At 38.3% G+C, this 21961-nt stretch overlaps 1 protein-coding gene across 2 annotated transcripts in view; it reads right to left on the reverse strand.

The window, feature by feature from the left end:
- GABRG3 (gamma-aminobutyric acid type A receptor subunit gamma3) overlaps window positions 1-21961 on the reverse strand; it is a 681490-nt gene that overhangs the window by 649721 nt on the left and 9808 nt on the right. The window lies entirely within an intron of this gene.

Below are 21961 nucleotides of genomic sequence, written 5' to 3' on the forward strand. Positions count from 1 at the left end.
GAATTGTCAACATGCTGGGCCTCAGAATGAGCCTTGGCAAATTTAAGAAAGCTGAAATCCTATCAAGACCATTTTCTAATCATAATGCTATAAGATTAGGAATAAACTATAAGAAAGAAAAAACTATATGAAAACACAAACCCATGTAGGCTAAATAATAAACTATAATTCATTTCAATCCTTATCAAATGACCAATGGCATTTTTCATAGAACTAGATCAAAAACACTTAAAATTTTTATGGAGACACCAAAGACCTCAAATAATCAGAGCAATCTTGAGAAAGAAACATGTAGTTGGAGGAATCAGGTTCTATGAATCCTGACTACACTACAAAGCTACAGTCATCAAAACAATATGATACTGGCACAAACACAGAAATATAGATCAATGGAACAGGTTAGAAAGCACAAAAATAAATCCACACACCTATGGTCAATTAGAGGCTTCCCTGGTGGTCCAGTGATAAAGAACCCTCCTGCCAGTACAGGAGTTATGAGTTCAATCCCTGTGTTGGGAAGATCCCCCCAGAGGAGGAAAGGGCAACACACTCCAGTGTTCTTTCCTCGGAAATCTCATGGACAGAGGAGCCTGGCAGGCTACAGTCCATGGGGGTTGCAAATGAGTCAGACATGACTTACCGATTAAACAACAACAAAATGGTCAGTTTATAACAAAGCAGGTATGACTACACAATGGTGGAAAGACACTCTCTTCAACAAATGGTGCTGGGAAAATGGACAGCTACATGTAAAAAATTAAAATTAGATCATTCTTTAACAACATACAAAAATAAGCTCAAAATGAATTAAAGAACTACATATGAGACTGGACAGTATAAAACTCCTAGAGGAAAACATAGGCAGAACACTCTTGACATAAATCGTAGCTTTATCTTTTTCAATTCATCTTCTAGAATAATGAAAATAAAAACAAAAATACATAAATGGTACCTAATAAAACTCCAAAGTTTTTGTACAGTAAAGGAAAACATAAAGAAAACGAAAAGACAACTCACACACTGGGAGAAAATATTTGCAAATGATGTGACCGTCAAGGAATTGGTCTCCAAAATTTACAAACAGTTCACGAAGTTAAATATCAGTAAAACAAACAATCCAATTTAAAAAAATGGGCAGAAGACCTAGACATTTCTTCAAAGAAGACATATAGATGGCCAAAAGGCATATGAAAATATGTTTAACATAACTAATTATTAGATAAACACAAACCAAAACTATAGTGAGATGCTGCTGCTGCTGCTGCTAAGTCGCTTCAGTCATGTCCTCTGCATGACCCCATAGACTGTAGCCTGCCAGGCTCCTCTGTCCCTGGGATTCTCCAGGCAAGAATACTGGAGTGGGTTGCCTTTTCCTGAGATATAACCAGCCAAAATGACTATCATAAAAAAAATCCAAAAACAATAAATGCTAGAGAGACTGTGGATAGAAGTAAACCCTTATACACTGTTTGTGGGAATGTAAATTGGTACAGCCATGGTGGATAACAGTATGGAAGTTCTTCAAAAAATTAAAAAGAGAGCTACCATTTGACCTTGAAATACCACTCCTTGGCATATATCCAGAGAAAAACATGGTCTGAAAGAATACATGCACCCCAATATTCACTGTAATACTGTTTACAACAGTCAAAACACGGGAGCAAGGTAAATGCCCATTGACAGAGGGATGGATAAAGAAGATATGGTACATATATAATAGAATATTATTCAGCCATAAAAAGAATGAAATAATGCCATCTGCAGCAACATGGATGGACCTAGGGATTGTCATACTGAGTTAAGTCAGAGAAAGAAAAATATCATATGATATTCCTTATATGGGGAATTAAAAGGAAATAATACAAATTAACTTATTTACAAAGCAGAAACAGAGAATGAACTTATGGTTACCAGGGGGGAAGAGACAGATAGGGAGTTTGCAACTGACATGTATACATTACTATATTTAAAAGAGCTTATCAACAAGGGCCTACTGGACAGCACAGGCAACTGTGCTCATTGTTACCTGACACTGGATGTGAGGGGAGTTTGGGGGAGAACGGATACATTTAAATGTTGGCTGAGTTGCTCTGAAACTATCACAGCACTGTTAATCAGCCCTAATCAGCTATACTCCAATGTAAAATTAGAAGTTGAATAACAAGGGAACATTGTTAGATTGGATTAAAAGAGCAAGACCCACCTACATGGTGCCTACAAGAAGCACACTTTAACCCAATGACAAATACAGGCTAAAAGTAAAATGACAGAAAGACATATGCCATGCTAACACTCTCAGAAGAAAGCCAAATGTCTACTTTAATATCAAAGTAGATTTCATAGCACACAATATTGCCAAATATAAAAATATTCATCTTCTAAAGATAAACTGGTAAATTTATCAAGAAGACACAAATATCCTAAATGCTTTTACCCCTAATAACAGTATTTCAAAATGAATGATTCAGACACTTCCAGAACTAAAAAACAAAATCAACAGACCCATAGTTACTGAGACTCCAATCATCTACTCCCAGTATTTGATAAAAATAGTTTTAAAAAATCAGCAAGCAGGATTTTACAAAACTATCAACCAACTTCACTTAACTGAATTAAAAAACACTCCATCTGACAGTAGCAGAATATACATTCTTTCCAAGTGTACATCAATATAGATCATATGCTGAGCTGTAAAACAAGTCCCAAATTTAAATGAATTCAAGTTATACAAAGTATGTTCAGTGAACACAGTGGCAATAAATTACAAATCAATATCTTAAAGGTATCTGGAATAATCTCAAGTGTTTGGAAAATGAACACCTAAATGAACACCACATATGGATCAAAGGAAAAACGTTGTTGCTGTTGTTCAGTCACTCAGTCTTGTCCAACTGTTTGTGACTCCATGGACTACAGCATGCCAGGCTTCCCTGTCCTTCACCATTTTCCAAAGGAAAAATCAAAATGGAAATAAATAGGTTTTCTTTTTTTACTGAATGTAAATGAAATCAAAATATTGAAATCCCTGAGATGCTGCCATAGTAATAATTAAGAGGGAATTTATAGCACTAAACACTAAAACTGGAAAGAGGATATCAAAGCAATGATTTCATCTTCTGTTTTAAGAAACTAAAGATATAGCAAATCGGGAGTTACATCAGCATCATGGTATATATAATGAGATGCACTCTTTGTCTCTCTTCTTCAATCTACAACCAATAAGACACAATTCAACAAAGGTACCTCTGCAAACACACCAGGGCACACCAGTCCAATGGGGGCATCCCTAAACCTGATAACACCAGACATGGGAGAGGTAAGTCAGACCCAGCTCCTTCCATCCCCCATCTCCCACCCCAACAAGCCTGTGACTCAGAAGATCCCTTCTATAGTAGGCTCAAAGTAAAGGCATATAAAATGATACTCCAAGTAAAGTGCAGCCAAAAGCAAGCAGGGTAGCCATACTCAAATCAGACAAAATAGACTTCAAGTTAAAAAAGTTAACAAGAGACAAAGATGTACAGCATATAATTATAAAGAGGACAATTCATAAAGAAGACTTAACAGCTATTAATATAAATGCAAGTAACGTAATAGCACCAGCATATATAAAGCCATTACTAGCAGACATAAAGGGGAAAGTTGACAGCAACACAACTTTAACACCCTACCAATGGATAGATCATCCAGGCAGAAAATCAACAAGGAAATGGTGGCCTGACATGAAACATTAGGCCAGATGAATTTGATAGATTTGTACAAAACATTCCATCCAAAAGCACAAGAATACACATTCTTCTCAAGTTCACATGGAATTTCCTCAAAAGTAGACCATATGTTAAGACATCAACCAAGTCTCAATAAATTCAAGAAGAATAAAATCATTTCAAACATCTTTCTAATCACAATGGTATAAAACTAGAAATCAACTATAAGAAGAAAGCTGGAAAAGTCACAAATGTGTGGAGAAGGAACAACATACTACTAAACAACTACTGGATCAATGAAGAAGTCAAGGGAGAAACTTAAAATGCTTGAAGACAAATGAAAATGGGAAACACTACGTATTTACAGGATGCCAACAAGAGTATTAAGAGTCAGGTTTACAGCAGTGCAGACCTATCTCAAGGAACAAGAAAAACCTCAAATAAACAATCTACCCTTTCTTGTAAAGCAGCTAGAGAAATAAGAACGAATGAAGCCCAGAGTGAGCAGAAGGAAGGAAATAATAAAGATCAGAGCAGAAATAAATGAAACACAATCTAAAGAGACTATAGACAAGATCTATAAAACTCAGAGCTGATTCTTTGAAATGGTAAACAAAACTGACAAACCTTTAGCTAGAATCACTAGCAAAAAAGGAGGCAAGACTCTAATAAATAAAACCAGAAGTGAAAGGAGAGAAATAATAGATATCACAGAAATACAGAGAAATATAAAAGAATATTATGAACAGCTACATGCCAATAAATTAAACAACCTAGGAGAAATGGACAAATTCTTAGAATCACACAACCTTCTAAGACTGAATCATGAAGAAACAGAAAATCTGAATAGACTGATCACTAGCAAAGAGACTGAAACAGTTATCAAAAACCTCCTCCAAAAACAAAAGTCCAGGACCATAAGATCCACAGGTGAATTCTAAAAAACATTCAAGGAAGATTTAATATCTACTGTTCTCAAATTCTTCCACAAAATTGAAGAACAGGGAATACATGCTAACTCATTTTACAAAGCCAATATTACCCTGATACCAAAACCAGACACAGACAACAACTAAAAAAGGGAAATTACAAGCCAGTATCTCTGATGAACATAGATGCAAAAATCCTCAATAGAATATTAACAGATAGAATACAACAATGCAGTAAAATGATCATACACTATGATGAGGTGAAATTTACTTCAGGAATGCAAAGATGGTTCAACATCCACATATCAGTGTGATACACCACACACACACAAAAATGAAGGCTAAAAACATGATCATCATCTCAATAGATGCAGGGAGTGTCTGGCAAAATTCAACATCCATTTATGATAAAAATCCTCAATAAAATGGATATAAAATGAATGAACTTCAACATAGTGAAAGCCATACGATGAGAAACCCACAGCTAACACCACACTCAATGCTGAAACACTGAGCGCTGTCCCTCTAACATCAGAAAAAGGACAAGGACGCCCACTCTTGCCACTCTTACTCAACACTATGTAGTACATCAGGCAGAGAAATTACGCAAGAAAAAGAAAAAAAGGCACCCAAATTCTAAAGGAATAGTGAAACTCACTATTTGTAGATGACATGATTCTGTATACAGGAAATCTCAGAGACTCCACCAAAACCTGAGATAATAAATACAATAAAGGTGCAGGGCACAAGATCAACATGCAAAAATCTGTCTCGTTTCTATGTGCTAACAGTGAGCTAACAGAAGGAGAAATTAAGAAAAAAATACCATTCACAATCATGACAGTAAAATATGAAGAAATTTAACAAAGAAAGTGAAAGATCTACACACTGAAACTAAGACACTGTTTAATGAAACTGAAACATCACAAACAAATGGAGAGATATTTCATGCCCATGGATTGGAAGAATCAACATAACTAAAATGTCCATTATCTAAAGTCATCTACAGACCTAATGCAAGTCCCATCAAAATATCAACGGAATTTTTCACAAAGTTAGAATAAATAATTCTAAAGTTGCATGGAAATAAAAGAAACTCTGAATAACCAAAGCCATTCTGAGAAAAAAGAATATAGCTGGAGCTATCACACGCCCTGTTTTCCAACTATATTACAAAGCTATCATAATCAAAACAGCATGGTATTGGCAGGAAAACAGATAAATAGATCTACAGAACAGAACTGAGAGCCCAGAAATAACCCAGGCATATATGGACAACTAATTTACAACAAAGTAGCAAAGAAGATACAATGCAGAAAGATAATCTCTTCAATAAATAGTGTTTGGAAAACTAGAGAGCTACATGCAAAAAATAAAATGGACTGAGACCACACTATACACAGAGATCAAGTCAAAATGAATTAAAGACTTGAAAGGGAGACCTGGAATAATAAAACTAGAAGAAGGCACAGGCAGTATGCTCTTTGACATCTTTCTCAGTAATATCTTTCAAGATATGCCTCCTCAGACAAGGGAAACAAAAGTAAAAATAAACAAATGGAACTACATCAAACCAGAAAAGCACAGCACAGGGAATAATCAACAAAACAAAAAGACAAGTGAATAGGAAGATATTTCCAAATCATATATATAATAAGGTGTTAATATCTAAAATATGTAAAGAACTCATACACTTCAAAAACAACAAAAACAACTTGATTAATCTATGAGCAGAGGAACTGAATAAACATTTTTCCAAAGAAGACATACTGGTGGCCAACACGATTTTCAACACCACAAATTAATAGGGAAACACAAATCAAAACCACAAGAAGATATCACCTCATGTTGGTTGATGGTTAGACGGACCATCATCATTAGGCAAGAAATAACAAATGTTTGAAAGGATATGGAGAAAAGTGTTGGCGCGGATGTAAACTGGTGTAGCCACTATGGAAAACAGTATGGAAATTCCTCAAAAAATTAAGAACAGAACTACCATATGATCAAGATATCCCATTCTTAAGTATATATCTAAAGAATACAAAAAGCACTCATTCAAAAATGTATGCACTGTGTTCACTGCAGCATTATTTACAATAGCCAAGATATGGAAACAACTTAGGTGCTCATCAACAGATAGGTGGATAAGGCAGATAGAGCATGTAAAGTACAGGTGGATGCATACATATATACATATACACAATGGAATACTACTCAGCCTTAAAAAAGATGAAATCTGGGAATTCTCTGGCAGTCCAGTGGTTAGGACAATGTGCTCTCAGTGCTGCAGGCCCAAGTTCAATCTCTGATAAGAGAACTAAAATCCCACAAGCTGCAGGGCATAGCCAAAATAACAGATGAAATCTTTCCATGTGTGACACCACGGATGGGCCTTGAGGGTATTCTGCACAGTGAGATAAGTCAGACAGAAAGATAAATGCTGTATGATTTCACTCATAACTGCAATTTTTAAAACAAACACCAGAAATAAATTCACACCTACAGTCAATCTTCGACAAAGAAGGCAAGAATATACAATGGAGAAAGGACAGTCTCTTCAGTAAGTGGTGTTGGGAAAGCTTGAAAGCCACATATAAATCAGTAAAGTTAGAATAATTCATAACATATGTAAAAATAAACTTGGCTTAAAATTTATATAAATATAAGATATGACATCATTAAACTTCTAGAAGAAAACATACACAGAACATTCTCTGATATAAGTCACAGCAATGCTTTATTAGGTCAGCTTCTCAAGGTAATGAAATAAAAGCAAAAATAAACAAATGGGACCTGATAAAACTTTTAATCCTTTGTACAGCAAAGGAAACTATAAGAAAAATGATAAGGCAACCAGAATGGGAAAAAATATTTGCAAACACTGTGACCAACAAAGGATTAATTTCTAAAATATACAAACAGTTCACACAATCAATAACATAAAGAAAAAACTATGAAAAAATGGGCAGAACATCTAAATAGATATTTCTCCAAAGAAGATACACAGATGACCAACAGGTCCATGAAAAGATGCTCAACATGGCTAATTATTAGAGAAATGCAAATCAAAACTACAATGAGGTATCCCCTTACGTCTATCAGAATGGCCATCAAAAAAGTCTACAAATAATAAATCCTGGAGGGTGTGGAGAAAAGGGAAGCCTCTTACACCGTTGGTGAGAATGTAAATTAGTGCAGCCACTATGAAAAACAATATGGAGATACCTTAAAAAACTAAAAATAGAGTTGCCATAAAATCTAGCAATCCTAATTCTGGGCATATATCTGAAGAAAACTCTAATTCAAAAAGACACATGCAACCTGGTGCTCAAAGCAGCACTATTTACAAACAGCCAAGGCACTGAAACAACCTAAATGTCCACTGCCAGGTGAATGGACAGATATGTGGTACATATATACAAAGGAATACTACTCAACCATAAAAAATCATGAAATAATGTCATTTGCAACAACACAGATGGACCTGGAGATTATCATGCCAAGTGAAATAAGACAGAAAGACAAATATCACAGGATACCACATACATGTGGAATCTAAAATATGATGCAAATGAACTTATTTACAAAAGATAAATAGACTCACAGACACAGAAAAAAAACTTCTTGTCACCAAAGGCCAAAGCGGGTAGAAGAGGAGTAAACTGGGAGTTTGAGATTAGCAGATAAACAGTACTGTATATAAAATAAACAACAAGGTCCTGCTGTATAGAATAGGGAACTATATTCAATATCGAGTAATAAACCATAATAAAAAAGAAAAAAAAATTATCAGACAAAACAACACAAACACACACACACGGATACAGAGAACAGAGTGGCGGTTACCAGGGTGAAAGGGGCAGGGCAAGCATAGCGTGAAACAGGTGAAGGGGGTCAGCCTGAAACCGGGACGATCACAGCTGCATTTGCCCCTCGAATGTGAATGAGCAGGTCAATGACCTCATCAGCGTCGCTCAATGAGACTTTACAAGAGTGTCTGCGAGACCTTTTGGATCAGGATGTTAGTGACAGGATGAGGCAATGCTGACACCCGACAGGAGTCTCAACCTAAGACAGACTGTCACAACGGTGGGGCTGAGGGCTCTGTTCCATCGCTCATAAGCCAAGCTGCAACTGCAGTCGTGACAGTGTGTGGATCCGGGGACACAAGGCAGCAGTTACTTTCCGTTCTCTCTACAGGCCAGGAGTTATGGGCTGTAACTCTTACAACAGGACTCGGATGTCATTTTAATTATTCCATGTAGAGATGGAAACCTCTATCAGTGAGGTCAGGGAATCCGCTGGTAACTGGTAGAAGAATCCACTGAATTCAGATTTTTTTCTCACTCAAATACTCTCTAATTCACAAGAAGCTAAATTGCTCAACTCCTCCAGTAGTAATGAATAAATGTAAGAAATAAAGCATTTGTTAGTCTATAAGCTGAACTGCATATTCAAATCAAGTGCAATAATTAGATTATTCCTAGAGACATGTGACCTGAGTTATTTTCCAAATTACACATGAGAAAAAAATGAAATACTTATACACTGAAACTTCATTATATGTTCTCTATAAGAAGTAAAATAGCCTAGTAAAAAGCATTTTTACTGAACTGCATGCACACAGTCTTGTCTTAGACAGAATGAAGCCGTAGGTAAGTGTGCCATGGGGGTGAGGTATGTGTGTGAAAGGTGGGAACAGAGAATGGTCACCTGCCAGTGTGTGTTGGGCGGAGGTAACGGCTCTTCACTCAGCATCCTCCTGACACCCAAACAGTCTCTCCTAGAGATGACAGGTATAATTTCTCCAAGAAACTTGCTCTCCATCTCCCTTATGCATTTGAATTAACTCTGTGAGAGAGAGTCAGCTAAGTCTACAGTAATAGCTCTAACTTCAAGCACAGCAATTAAGAGTGCCTGTTTCCTCTCCTCCTACATCTGTTCTGAGTGGAGTGAATACACTTGAATTATTTTCTGGATACACAGTAATTGCTCGGAAATGACAACTCACCCGTCTGTAGAGTATGCTGTGCTTTTTTTAGGTGAGGAATACCCAAGCTAACCTAAACGTTCAGTTGAGACAGTCATCCGCTATGCCGTACGAAAGAAAAAAAGACAGTTTGACTTGAGATAGTCAGAGCAGTTGTCCAAAAATCAGTGCCCTGGTGAGGCAGTTAGACGGTGACCTACCAGTGTGCTGTGCTTTAGGGACCTCAAAATATTCCCCACCCCACCTCGAACTCCCTCTGCCTCTGACATACAAGCACCTGCACGCCAAACTTCGTACTTCATTCCTCTGAATTACAACCTCATGTCTCACTTTTTCTTTAAAATATAAAGCCCATCAGGATGAGGGACAATCCAATAGAACCAATATAAATCATAACACCTAAATGTTTAATTTTTGCACGGCCCTTCACACATTTCAAAATTCTCTGAAATTCAGTGATCAATCTCAAAGCCTTGGCAAGGCTTGGCAGGAGTTGTCGCATTTACACAACCCAGGAACCACTGGAGGAAGAGATGGGAACTTTCTCTCCCTTTCCGTGGGCTGAGCCAGGCCTCTCTCAGAGATATCACACGCATGTGTGACCAACGGTCTCTAAGTATTCGAGTCATAGTTCTACGGTAACACAATTATGCCCATAATTTTTCACTGAAAGATGATTAAGAGCACCATGATAAGGCTTGCTTTAAAATTTCAAATACAATATTGTAAAGTTAAAAAAATAGAAAATAAACTAATTTAAAAGAAAAAAAATTATACTTTAAGGTCCACTTATGATTTATTTTTGGGTTTTAACACACATATTCTGCAACAGAACCAACTGCTGTCCCATGCGGGATCATATTCCCATCATTTAGTAATTTCCCTTCTTCCTACATTACTGAGAACATGACCCCAGCAAGGGCAGCAGCTCCTCCTGCAGGGCTCCAGGGGCTCTGCGGGGGTCACGTCGGTGCCTGAGTCGGCACCAGGCTGCCACAGCCACTCCACAAGCCCGGAGGAAAGAAACGCCAGTGGCATCTCCTCTCCGGCTCTGACTCTCTGACTCCAGTGGGGCCCATGGGCACCCTCGACCAGGAGCAGCTGGGGGCCTGTCTTCCCCCACGGAGGCACGTCCTCACCCATGCCTTCAGCTCCTCTCACACTAGATGTTCCTCGATCCACATTTAGAAGAAGTTCTCATTAAACTCAGAAAATAAGCTTTAGGAAAGCCTGGGAAAGAAATCCAGACGTGCAAACACCTGAAGAAGAGGGACAAAAACAAATCCCTCTGGCTATGGACACAGCCAAGAGGAGAATTTTCAAATGTTCTGCCTGAATTAAATGAGCCTGTGGGTCATCTCTATGCATTGCACATGTCTTCATCGTGTTCATTCACCTTCCAAAGGCAATTTCATTTTCCCCAACACTGATTGCATTTTGCATAGACTGAAAGATTCTGGACAGGGAAGGAATCTGTATTCTCTGTGTGCAGAGATTAACTGACAGCATTGCCTCAGTCAGGCTCTCCTGCCCTACTCTCTCACGGCCTCATACCTTACGCTTTGCAAACAACGACACTGCTGACCTTGGTAGCACTGTTCCTGCGCGCCCACTTGGCCATGGGCCACTTTTGTCCGCCTTAGTATTGAAGTAGTCTTTGAAGACTCCTGGCTGCTGCTGCCCAGAGAGAATGAACATGTCTGCGGTCCCCACAGCTCCTTGAGTCTTCTCCCGGCTTCCTCGGTCGCGCCTTATGCACCCTGGGTTCAGTGACCAGCGTGAGCAGCAAGACACTATCATAACCTATTTTCAGGAGAGTGCCTCAAATTTCTTGACACCCTGAAGGGGGAAAATTTTACTCAGGTCATTTTACCCTCTTTTTCACAATTATCTTATTAAATCCTCCAGGCTTATTGAGCCCACATGACAAGATTTGTTGCTGAGATAAATGACACGCTGCATAGCCCTGAACTAGCAAAGGACACAGCTGAAGCATTACTTAGAGTGATGGATAGTTAAAGATGTGGAACTAAAACAGATACTTCCATAATTTAGAGAAGTTAGGAAAGACAATAGTTGGGAAAACAGCATTTTTAAAACACCATGATCACAATTTCTATTCTGCATTACGTATTATGAAAACTATTGTATTTGTATTATGAAAACTAATTAGAGTCACATGTGGACATGAGAAGGAAATGGCAACCCACTCCAGTATTCTTGCCTAGAGGATCCCATGGACAGAGGAGCCTGGTGGGCTGCTGTCCATGGGGTCGCACAGAGTCGGACACAACCGAAGTGACTTAGCATGCATGCATGCATGCATTGGAGAAGGAAATGGCAACCCACTCCGGTATTCTTGCCTGGAGAATCCCAGGGACGGAGGAGCCTGGTGGGCTGCCGTCTGTGGGGTCGCCTAGAGTCGGACACGACTGAAGCGACTTGGCAGCAGCAGAAGCAGCTGTTACTTGCTCAGGCCACTTGCAGTACTTGTGGACATGTAACTTCTATGTAACAAAAATGAGTCTCTGTGATTATATCTATTTACTGTTGAGCCACTTATTTCCTGATGTTATATCTTTGTTGATGCAGTTGGACTACGTATGTTGGGAGATGGCAACAGAAACCAATGCATCTAAAGTTAGGAATTAGGAACTGTGTCCTAGGGGAGAGTTCTCAGCTGCAGACTCGTGAAAAGCACACAAAAATGCTACAGAAACTGTTTCACGGTTATACCACCTTACGCCATCCTCAAGACAGTCTTTCAAAATTTAATAATCCCATGGAAAAGATGAAAAATTGATGCTAGAAGAAATCAAGGGAGAAACACTTGGTCCAGCCTGGCAGGGAGGTGAGGGGGTGTAGGCCATGGATGAAAACATGAAGGCTGGAAGGGAGGCGGGAATGAGCCCCACACAGGAAGCAGGAGGGGGGTAAGGGCTGGAGCAAGAATGCAGATGAGGAAGACGGGAGGCTAGGTGTCCATGGGAGGCGTGACACATCAAAGTGGAGGCAAGGGCCAGAGAGAGGCTTACCTCACTGTCATCGGAAGGCGCTTAGACTTTATCCTAAAAACAAGAGGCGTTTTGAAGGAGCTTAAGCCTGGGAGAGCCTTAACAGGCCTGCTTTACTCCAGTGTGGGAACAACATTACCAAATCCTAGATGCTACCTGAGAACCCCTTCTCCCCCTCCCACTCAGAAGCACTTGAGTGAAGGCAGCGTCAGGGCAGTTCCCCACCTGTCCACAGGCCAGGGCTACGTGCAGAGTGGATGCCCAGAAAATGTGGGCTGACTGGCTGAAGGAAGCAGGAGTGATAAGGAAGGGGAGCAAACCAACTGGTAATTACAACAAACAACTGACAAATGCGTGCACAACACTGCGTGGATTAAACTGACTGCGCCTTGATAAGGAGACACGATGGCTACAACAAATGAAATATTCTACATGTGAGAAAAAATAGCGTGAAGAGAAAAGAAATTCGGATATTTGCAGTAAATTACCCCTTAAAGCCCTTCTAAACGATGAATTAAAACGGTGTCTAATTCAGTAACTTCTAGATACCAAAGAGTTACAGGGGAGTTGCGTCCCTGGCAGTTACTGAGTATCAGTGAGCTGCTGGATTCCGCCATTCAGATGTTATTTGGCATTCCCGTGAGACAGGAAGAGGAGTCCTAAGGGACCCAGAGACCCTCAGGTCACTCCGCTGCCCCAGGGCCATGACAGCGTGCATGGTGAACTTTCAAGTCATGAAACCAAAGAAGAGCATCTTCTATAGGGTTTTATATTTAGTTGTTTTTTAAATCTCTTTCCCACAAAAACCACAGAGCTCCTCCCATATATGAAGATGACTTCCAAGGACCAGGTGACATGAGGCTTTAGAAGAGCTGCCTTCTAAAAAGAAATATCCGTTCTTTTCATTATGCTGTTTCACTTGGAAAATTCATGATTCCTTATGTAATAAAGGAAAAATGAAATCTTTTAATTGTGAACTCTCCTTGCTTGCTGCACATGACAAAGTCTTAGTATACTCCCTTCCAAGTGTTGTCATATGAGTGTGTAATGGGGCATCCAATTTTGAATGGGCTTGCCTTGCATTTTCTATAAATACAGAAGTGATCTAACTACAGTCAGAGAGATCTGGGTTGGATGCCAAACTCACCCACTCTCTACTCATGTCCAATCTTCCCTCTCAGATGATGAATATGGTACTGAATAATACCATGTATGGAAGGCCCTTTGCTGTGTTCTAGCACAAGATAAGCAAAGGACCAACTGCACTAAACTTATACAAAAGGGCAAAGGGTGAGTCTTATTTATCTTTGTGCTAAGGTCAAGCACAGTTTGAAAATTAATGAGAAAATCAGTAACATTTTCTCAGTCTTCTCTTTCCATATAAATGCATAATTGCTGCCCACTTTCCATACTGGGTAGGCCTTTTATGTAATTATGATGGGAAAATTGTGGTGACAATTGAATTTATGAACCTGTGCAAAGGTAATCTGATGTATTGCTCACTAAAACAAGAAGGAAGTTTAAGAGTATTTTGTTCCTCTGCTTCATCATATGGAAGGGGCAACTGAGACACAAGAAGATAGTAAGACAACTCCAGGACTGCACAGGACATGCATCTCCAAGACCCCTGCACATTACAACATAAGGATTTTGAAATTCTACGCTTACTGGGTGGGACTGGTGCAATTCTATGTCCTGATACAGATAAACTGGAGAGTAAGCCTCAAATCTGGAAGAGCACAGGGATGGGCAGCTAGGGTAGCGTGAGGGTTGGCAAGCTGCAGGGCTCTAAATAAAACCAAGCTCCACGGAGCAGAGGGAAACAAGCCGTAGTCTAGATGCACTCTATGAAAAATGTGTTTGCAACAACCTCAGAGTTCTCTCACCATCACCATGAACAGGCACACATTTCTCTCCTGGCTAAGAACACTATTCTTGTCTGGGTATTTTTTAATCTATCCATTTAAAGCAGAAAAAAACTGATAGAAAAACTAGACAGAAAATTGGCAAAGATATAAAGCTCAACAAAACCATTAAACAACAAGATTCAATTCATCCAGTAACAGAAGAATACAAACTCTTTACAAGTGCTCGTGGAACAGTCACAAAAAACATACCCCAGGTCATAAATTAAATAGCAACAAATTGAAAAAATTTTTGAACTTATAAAGAGTATCTTCTGTAACCACAATGGAATTAAGCTAGAAATTAGTAATAGCTAACAGAAAGACTTCTAGACATTTGGAAATAAAAAATACACTTCTAAATAGTACATGAATTAAAGGGGGAAAAAATCTCAGGGGTAGTAAAAAATACATTGAACTGAATGAAAATGAAAACACAAGCATCAAAATCTGTGAGATACAGCTAAAATAGTACAGAGCGGGCAATTTAGACCACTAAATGCTTACATTAGAATTCTCAAGTTGAGACTCTAAATGCTACCTCAAAGAAGAAGAGCAAAATAAATCCAAGCAAGAAGAAGAAAGCAAATAATAAAGATAAAAAGCAAAATGTCATAAAATTGAAAACAGAAAAATAATACAGAAAAATAATGAAACAAAAGTTGGTTCTTCAAAAAGGTCAATGGAACCAACCTCCAGCAAGATACAAAGAAAAAAATGACAAAACAAATCACCAGTATCAGAAATGAAGCAAGGAACATTATTGTAGGCCCCACTGATGTTAAAAAGATTATAAAGGATTAGCAAATAGAATACAGCAACATATAAAATGAGTTTTCAAAAAAGATTTATTATTAAACATGATAACTAGGTGGGGTTTATCCTAGGGATTCTGGTCTGAAAATCAACCAATGTAATTCAACATACAGCAAGACCCCTACATATAAACCTTCAAATTGCCAACTTTCAAAAATGCAAGTGTGCATTCCACCGACATTAGGCATGTGTGAAACTGCAACTTGCTCCCCGTCTTCCACTGCTAATGATCTTTCAGTTCTATGATCTCCCCCCTTCTCACTCTCCTCCAGTCAGTAATGTTTTCTTGCCTGTTCACTCGATGTCACGCCCTGTATGCCACCTGTTGTACTGAACTACTGTGCTTTTCAAGGTACTGTACTATAAGATTAAAATTGTTTTATTTGAGTGTGTGTTTGTTTTTTATGCATTATTTGTGTGAAAATATTATAAACCTATTGCAGTACAGTACTATATAGCCAATTGTGTTAGTTGGGAACCTAGGCTAACACTGCTGTATTTATGAACAAACTGGGCTCATGAACACACTCTCAGAATGAAACATGTTCTTAGGTAGGGGACTTGCTGTATTAGCTGCCTTAAAAAAAAAAAAACAAACACATTGCATATCAGTTAATCCAGGAAATGTATTTGGCAAAGTTCAACACCCATTCCTGACTAAAAAAAATTATTTCAGAAAATTAGAAATAGAGGGAACTTTCTCAACTTAGTGAAGAATATACATAAAATATATCTAGCTAACATCACACTTAATAGTGAAGACCGAATACTTTTCCTCTAAAATTTGGAACAAAGCAAGATGTCTGCTCACACTACCACTATTTTTGTAGCATTGGAAGTGCTACCCAGTGAAAGAAGGCAAGAAGAACAGTAATAAGAGGCAGACAGATTGGAAAGCAAGACATAGGTCTCATCTGCAGATGACATGATGATGTACACAGAAATTTTCAAGGAACCTATCAAAAAAAATTTCCTAAACTTAGTGAGTTTGGCAAGTCAGAGGACACAGCATTAACTTATATAAGGTAACCATATTTCTGTATACTAGCAGTGAACACAGGGAAAAAGAAATTTTAAAATATAGTACCATTTACAAGCACTCCAACACTGCGAAACACTTAGGTAAAAATCTAACAAAATATTTTCAGAACTTGTATACTAAAAACTGAAAAACACTGAATGTAAGAAAATAAACAGGATCTAAATAAATGGAAAGATATACCATGTTTATGGATTAAAATACTCAACACAATAAAGATGTCAATTCTTCCCAAACTGATATAAAGGCTTAACATAAGATTTTTTTTTCGCACTTATAGATAAGATAGCTCTAAAATTAATATAGAAAATACGTACTAAAATAATTTTTTAAAATAAAGAGACTGAATTAATTCCACCCAATTCCAAGACTTATCATACATAGCTGCAATAATCAAGACTGCAGGTTGACACAATGATAGACACACAGATAAACGGAAGAATCTAGAGAAACCACAAAGAGCCCACAGAAGTCGAGCCAACTGGCTTCTGATAAATGCGCAAACGTAATTCAGAGAGGAAGCATAGTTTTCTTCAACAGGTGATAATAAAGTAACTAGATATTCATAAGCAAAAGGAAAAGAAACAAACTTAGCTATAAACCTCACACATTGATTTTCTATAACAATTAATTCAAAACTGAAAATGAATTAAATGTAAAACATATATTAAAACTTTCAGAAGAAAATAGGAAAAAATCTTTAGGAGCTAGGGATTTATGAAGAGCTCTTACACATTACTGTAAAAGTATACATTCCCACTGTTGACAGGAATGTAAACTGATATAGCTACTATGGAGAACAGTATGGAAATTCCTTTGAAAACTAGGATTAAAACTACCATATGACCCCAAAACCCCACTACTTGGCATGTACCCTGAGGAAACCATAATGGAAAAAGACATAGATATCCCCATGTTCATTGCAGCTCTATTGTTGACAGCCTAGAGTGTGGGATGAGGGGGGAGGTGAGAGGGAGGTTCAAGAGGAAGGGCACATATGTACACCTATGGCTGATTCGTGTTGATGCACGGCACAAACCAACACAATATTGTAAAGCAATTGTCCTCAATTAAAAGTAAATCAAAAAAATACTTGCCACACACACAAAAAGTATATTCCATAAAAAGTAAAAAGAAAATCAATAAATTGGACTTCCTCAATATTAAAAACTTTTCCTTTTTGAAAGACCCTACTAAAAGGATGAAAAAAAAAGCGATACAAAGAAGGAAAAAAATCTGAAAACTTCATCTGGCAAAGGAATCATATCTAGACTATAGGACGAGCTCTTAAAAAGGCAGGAAAAAATAAATAAAGCAAAATACTCCAATTTTTAATACAGCAACTAATATGAGGAAACATTTTGACGAAGAAGATATACTATTGGCAAATAAGCGCATAAAGACAATTCAATACCACTAACAATCAGGAAAACGTAAATTAACACGACGAGGCGATATCAACCTATTGGACACACACGTAGTAGAGCAGCTAAAACAAACCTGTGGCAGAACCAACTTCTGGTGAAGACACAGAGAAACCAGATCTCTCACCTTGACGGTGGGATAGAAAGTGGTATATAGACTTTGGAAAAGAGTTTGACAGCTTCTTAAAAAAATAAACCAATATTTATCATAGGACCTGGCAATCATATTCCTGGGCATTTATCCCAGAGAATAAAACCTTACATCCACACAAATACTAGGAATAAAAGGAACGTACCTCCACATAATGAAAGCTATATATGACAAACCCACAGCAAACATTATCCTCAATGGTGAAAAACTGAAAGCTTTTCCCCTAAAGTCAGGAACAAGACAAGGGTGCCTACTCTCACCACTACTATTTAACATAGTTTTGGAAGTTTTGGCCACAGCAATCAGAGCAGAAAAAGAAATAAAAGGAATCCAGATTGGAAAAGAAGAAGTAAAACTCACTGTTTGCAGATGACATGATCCTCTATAAAGAAAACCCTAAAAACTCTACCAGAAAATTACTAGAGCTAATCAATGAATATAGTAAAGTTGCAGGATATAAAATCAACACACAGAAATCCCTTGCATTCCTATACACTAACAATGAGAAAACAGAAAGAGAAATTAAGAAAACAATTCCATTCACCATTGCAACGAAAAGAATAAAATACTTAGGAATATATCTACCTAAAGAAACAAAAGACCGATATATAGAAGACTATAAAACACTGATGAAAGAAATCAAAGAGGACACAAATAGATGGAGAAATATACCGTGTTCATGGATTGGAAGAATCAATACAGTGAAAATGAGTATACTACCCAAAGCATTCTATAGATTCAATGCAATCCCTATCAAGCTACCAACAGTATTTTTTTAGAGAACTAGAACACATAATCTCACAATTTGTATGGAAATACAAAAACCTTGAATAGCCAAAGCCATCTTGAGAAAACAGAATGGAACTGGAGGAATCAACCTGCCGGACTTCAGGCTCTCCTACAAAGCCACAGTCATCAAGACAGTATGGTACTGGCACAAAGACAGAAATATAGATCAATGGAACAAAATAGAAAGCCCAGAGATAAATCCACGCACCTATGGACACCTTATCTTTGACAAAGGAGGCAAGAATATACAATGGAGAAAATACAATCTCTTTAACAAGTGGTGCTGGGAAAACTGGTCAACCACTTGTAAAAGAATGAAACTAGAACACTTTCTAACACCATACACAAAAATAAACTCAAAATGGATTAAAGATCAAAACTTAAGACCAGAAACTATAAAACTCCTAGAGGAAAACATAGGCAAAACACTCTCCGACATAAATCAAGGCAGGATCCTCTATGACCCACCTCCCAGAGTAATGGAAATAAAAGTAAAAATAAATAAGTGGGACCTAATCAAACTTAAAAGCTTTTGCACAATGGAGGAAATGATAAGCAAAGTGAAAAGACAGCCTTCAGAATGGGAGAAAATAATAGCAAATGAAGCAACAGACAAACAATTAATCTCAAAATATACAAGCAACTCCTGCAGCTCAATTCCAGAAAAATAAATGACCCAATCAAAAAGTAGGCCAAAGAACTAAACAGACATTTCTCCAAAGAAGACATACAGATGGCTAACAAACACTTGAAAAGATGCTCAACATCACTCATTATTAGAGAAATGCAAATCAAAACCACAATGAGGTACCATTTCACACCAGTCAGAATGGCTGCTATCCAAAAGTCTACAAGCAATAAATGCTGGAGAGGGTGTGGAGAAAAGGGAACCCTCTTACAATGTTGGTGGGGATGCAAACTAGTACCGCCACTATGGAGAACAGTGTGGAGATTCCTTAAAAAACTGGAAATAGAACTGCCATATGACCCAGCAATCCCACTGCTGGGCATACACACCGAGGAAATCAGAATTGAAAGAGACGCGTGTACCCCAATGTTCATTGCAGCACTGTTTACAACAGCCAGGACGTGGAAGCAACCTAGAGGTCCATCAGCAGACGAATGGATAAGGAAGCTGTAGTACATATACACACTGGAATGTTCAGTTCAGTTCAGTCGCTGAATCGTGTCCAACCCTTTGCGACCCCATGAATCGCAGCGCTCCAGGCCTCCCTGTCCATCACCAACTCCTGGAGTCCACTCAAACTCACGTCCATCGAGTTGGTGATGCCATCCAGCCATCTCATCCTCTATCGCCCCCTTCTCCTCCTACCCTCAATCTTTCCCAGCATCAGGGTCTTTTCCAATGAGTCAACTCTTTGCGTGAGGTGGCCAAAGTATTGGAGTTTTAGCTTCAACATCAGTCCTTCCAATGAACACCCAGGACTGATCTCTTTTAGGATGGACTGGTTGGATCTCCTTGCAGTCCAAGGGACTCTCAAGAGTCTTCTCCAACAACATAGTTCAAAAGCATCAATTCTTCGGCGCTCAGCTTTCTTCACAGTCCAACTCTCACATCCATACATGACTACTGGAAAAACCATAGCCTTGACTAGACGGACCTTTGTTGGCAAAGTAATGTCTCTGCTTTTTAATATGCTGTCTAGGTTGTTCATAACCTTCCTGCCAAGGAGTAAGTGACTTTTAATTTCATGGCTGCAGTCACCATCTGCAGTGATTTTGGAGCCCAAAAAATAAAGTCTGACACTGTTTCCCCATCTATTTGCCATGAAGCGATGGGACCAGATGCCATGATCTTAGTTTTCTGAATGTGGAGCTTTAAGCCAACTTTTTCACTCTCCTCTTTCACTTTCATCAAGAGGCTTTTTAGTTCCTCTTCACTTTCTGCCTTAAGGGTGGTGTCATCTGCATATCTGAGGTTACTGATATTTCTCCCGGCAATCTTGATTTCAGCTTGTGCTTCATCCAGCTCAGTGTTTCTCCTGATATACTCTGCATATAAGTTAAATAAGCAGGGTGACAATATACAGCCTTGACGTACTCCTTTTCCTATTTGGAACCAGTCTGTTGTTCCATGAAGTTAAGTGAAGTGAAGTCGCTCAGTCTTGTCCGACTGTTTGCGACCCCATGGACTGTAGCCTAACAGGCTCCTCCATCCATGGGATTTTCCAGGCAAGAATACTGGAGTGGGTTGCCATTTCCTTCTCCAGGAGATCTTCCCAACCCAGGGATTGAACCTGGGTCTCCCTCATTGTAAGCAGATGCTTTACCATCTGAGCCACTGGGGAAGTCACCATGTCCAGTTCTAACTGTTGCTTCCTGACCTGCATACAGGTTTCTCAAGAGGCAGGTCAGGTGGCCTGGTATTCCCATCTCTTTACTCAGCCATTAAAAAGACTACATTTGAATCAGTTCTAATGAGGTGGATGAAACTGGAGCCTATTATACAGAGTGAAGTAAGCCAGAAAGAAAAACACCAATACAGTATACTAATGCATATATATGGAATTTAGAAAGATGGTAACGATAACCCTATATGCAAGACAGCAATGAGACACAGATGTATAGAACAGTCTTTTGGACTCTGTGGGAGAAGGCGAGGGTGGGATGATTTTAGAGAATAGCATTGAAACATGTATATTATCATATAATATGACCATATATATCATATATCATATAATATAAGATGAAACAGATCGTCAGTCCAGGTTTGATGTGTGAGACAGGGTGCTCAGGGCTGGTGCACTGGGATGACCCTGAGGGATGGGATGGGAAGGGAGGTGGGAAGGGGGTTCAGGATGGGGAACACATATACACCCATGGCTGATTCATGTTAATGTATGGCAGAACCACTACAATACTATAAAGTAATTAGCCTCTAAATAAAATAAATAAATTAAAAAAAATAAACAATAAAGTTTCTGAAGCATAATAAAATATTTGCATGTTATCAGTGCAGATAATATTCTAAATAAATGATCATTATGTTCAACTATATTAAAATTCATAGAGTTTATATTTCAAAACATACATTGGAAGTGAAAAAGTAATACATAGATTTGGGGGAAAAAATCTGTGTGCTTACTAATGCACACAGCCATTTTATTTGTAATAGACAAAAACTGGGAATAACCAAAATGTTCCTCAATAAATTTTAAACAAAGTATGGTCCAT

Source organism: Giraffa tippelskirchi, chromosome 12 (genome assembly GCF_054371585.1).
Source record: "Giraffa tippelskirchi isolate mGirTip1 chromosome 12, T2T-mGirTip1v1.2.pri, whole genome shotgun sequence".
Classification (NCBI taxonomy): Eukaryota; Metazoa; Chordata; class Mammalia; order Artiodactyla; family Giraffidae; genus Giraffa; species Giraffa tippelskirchi.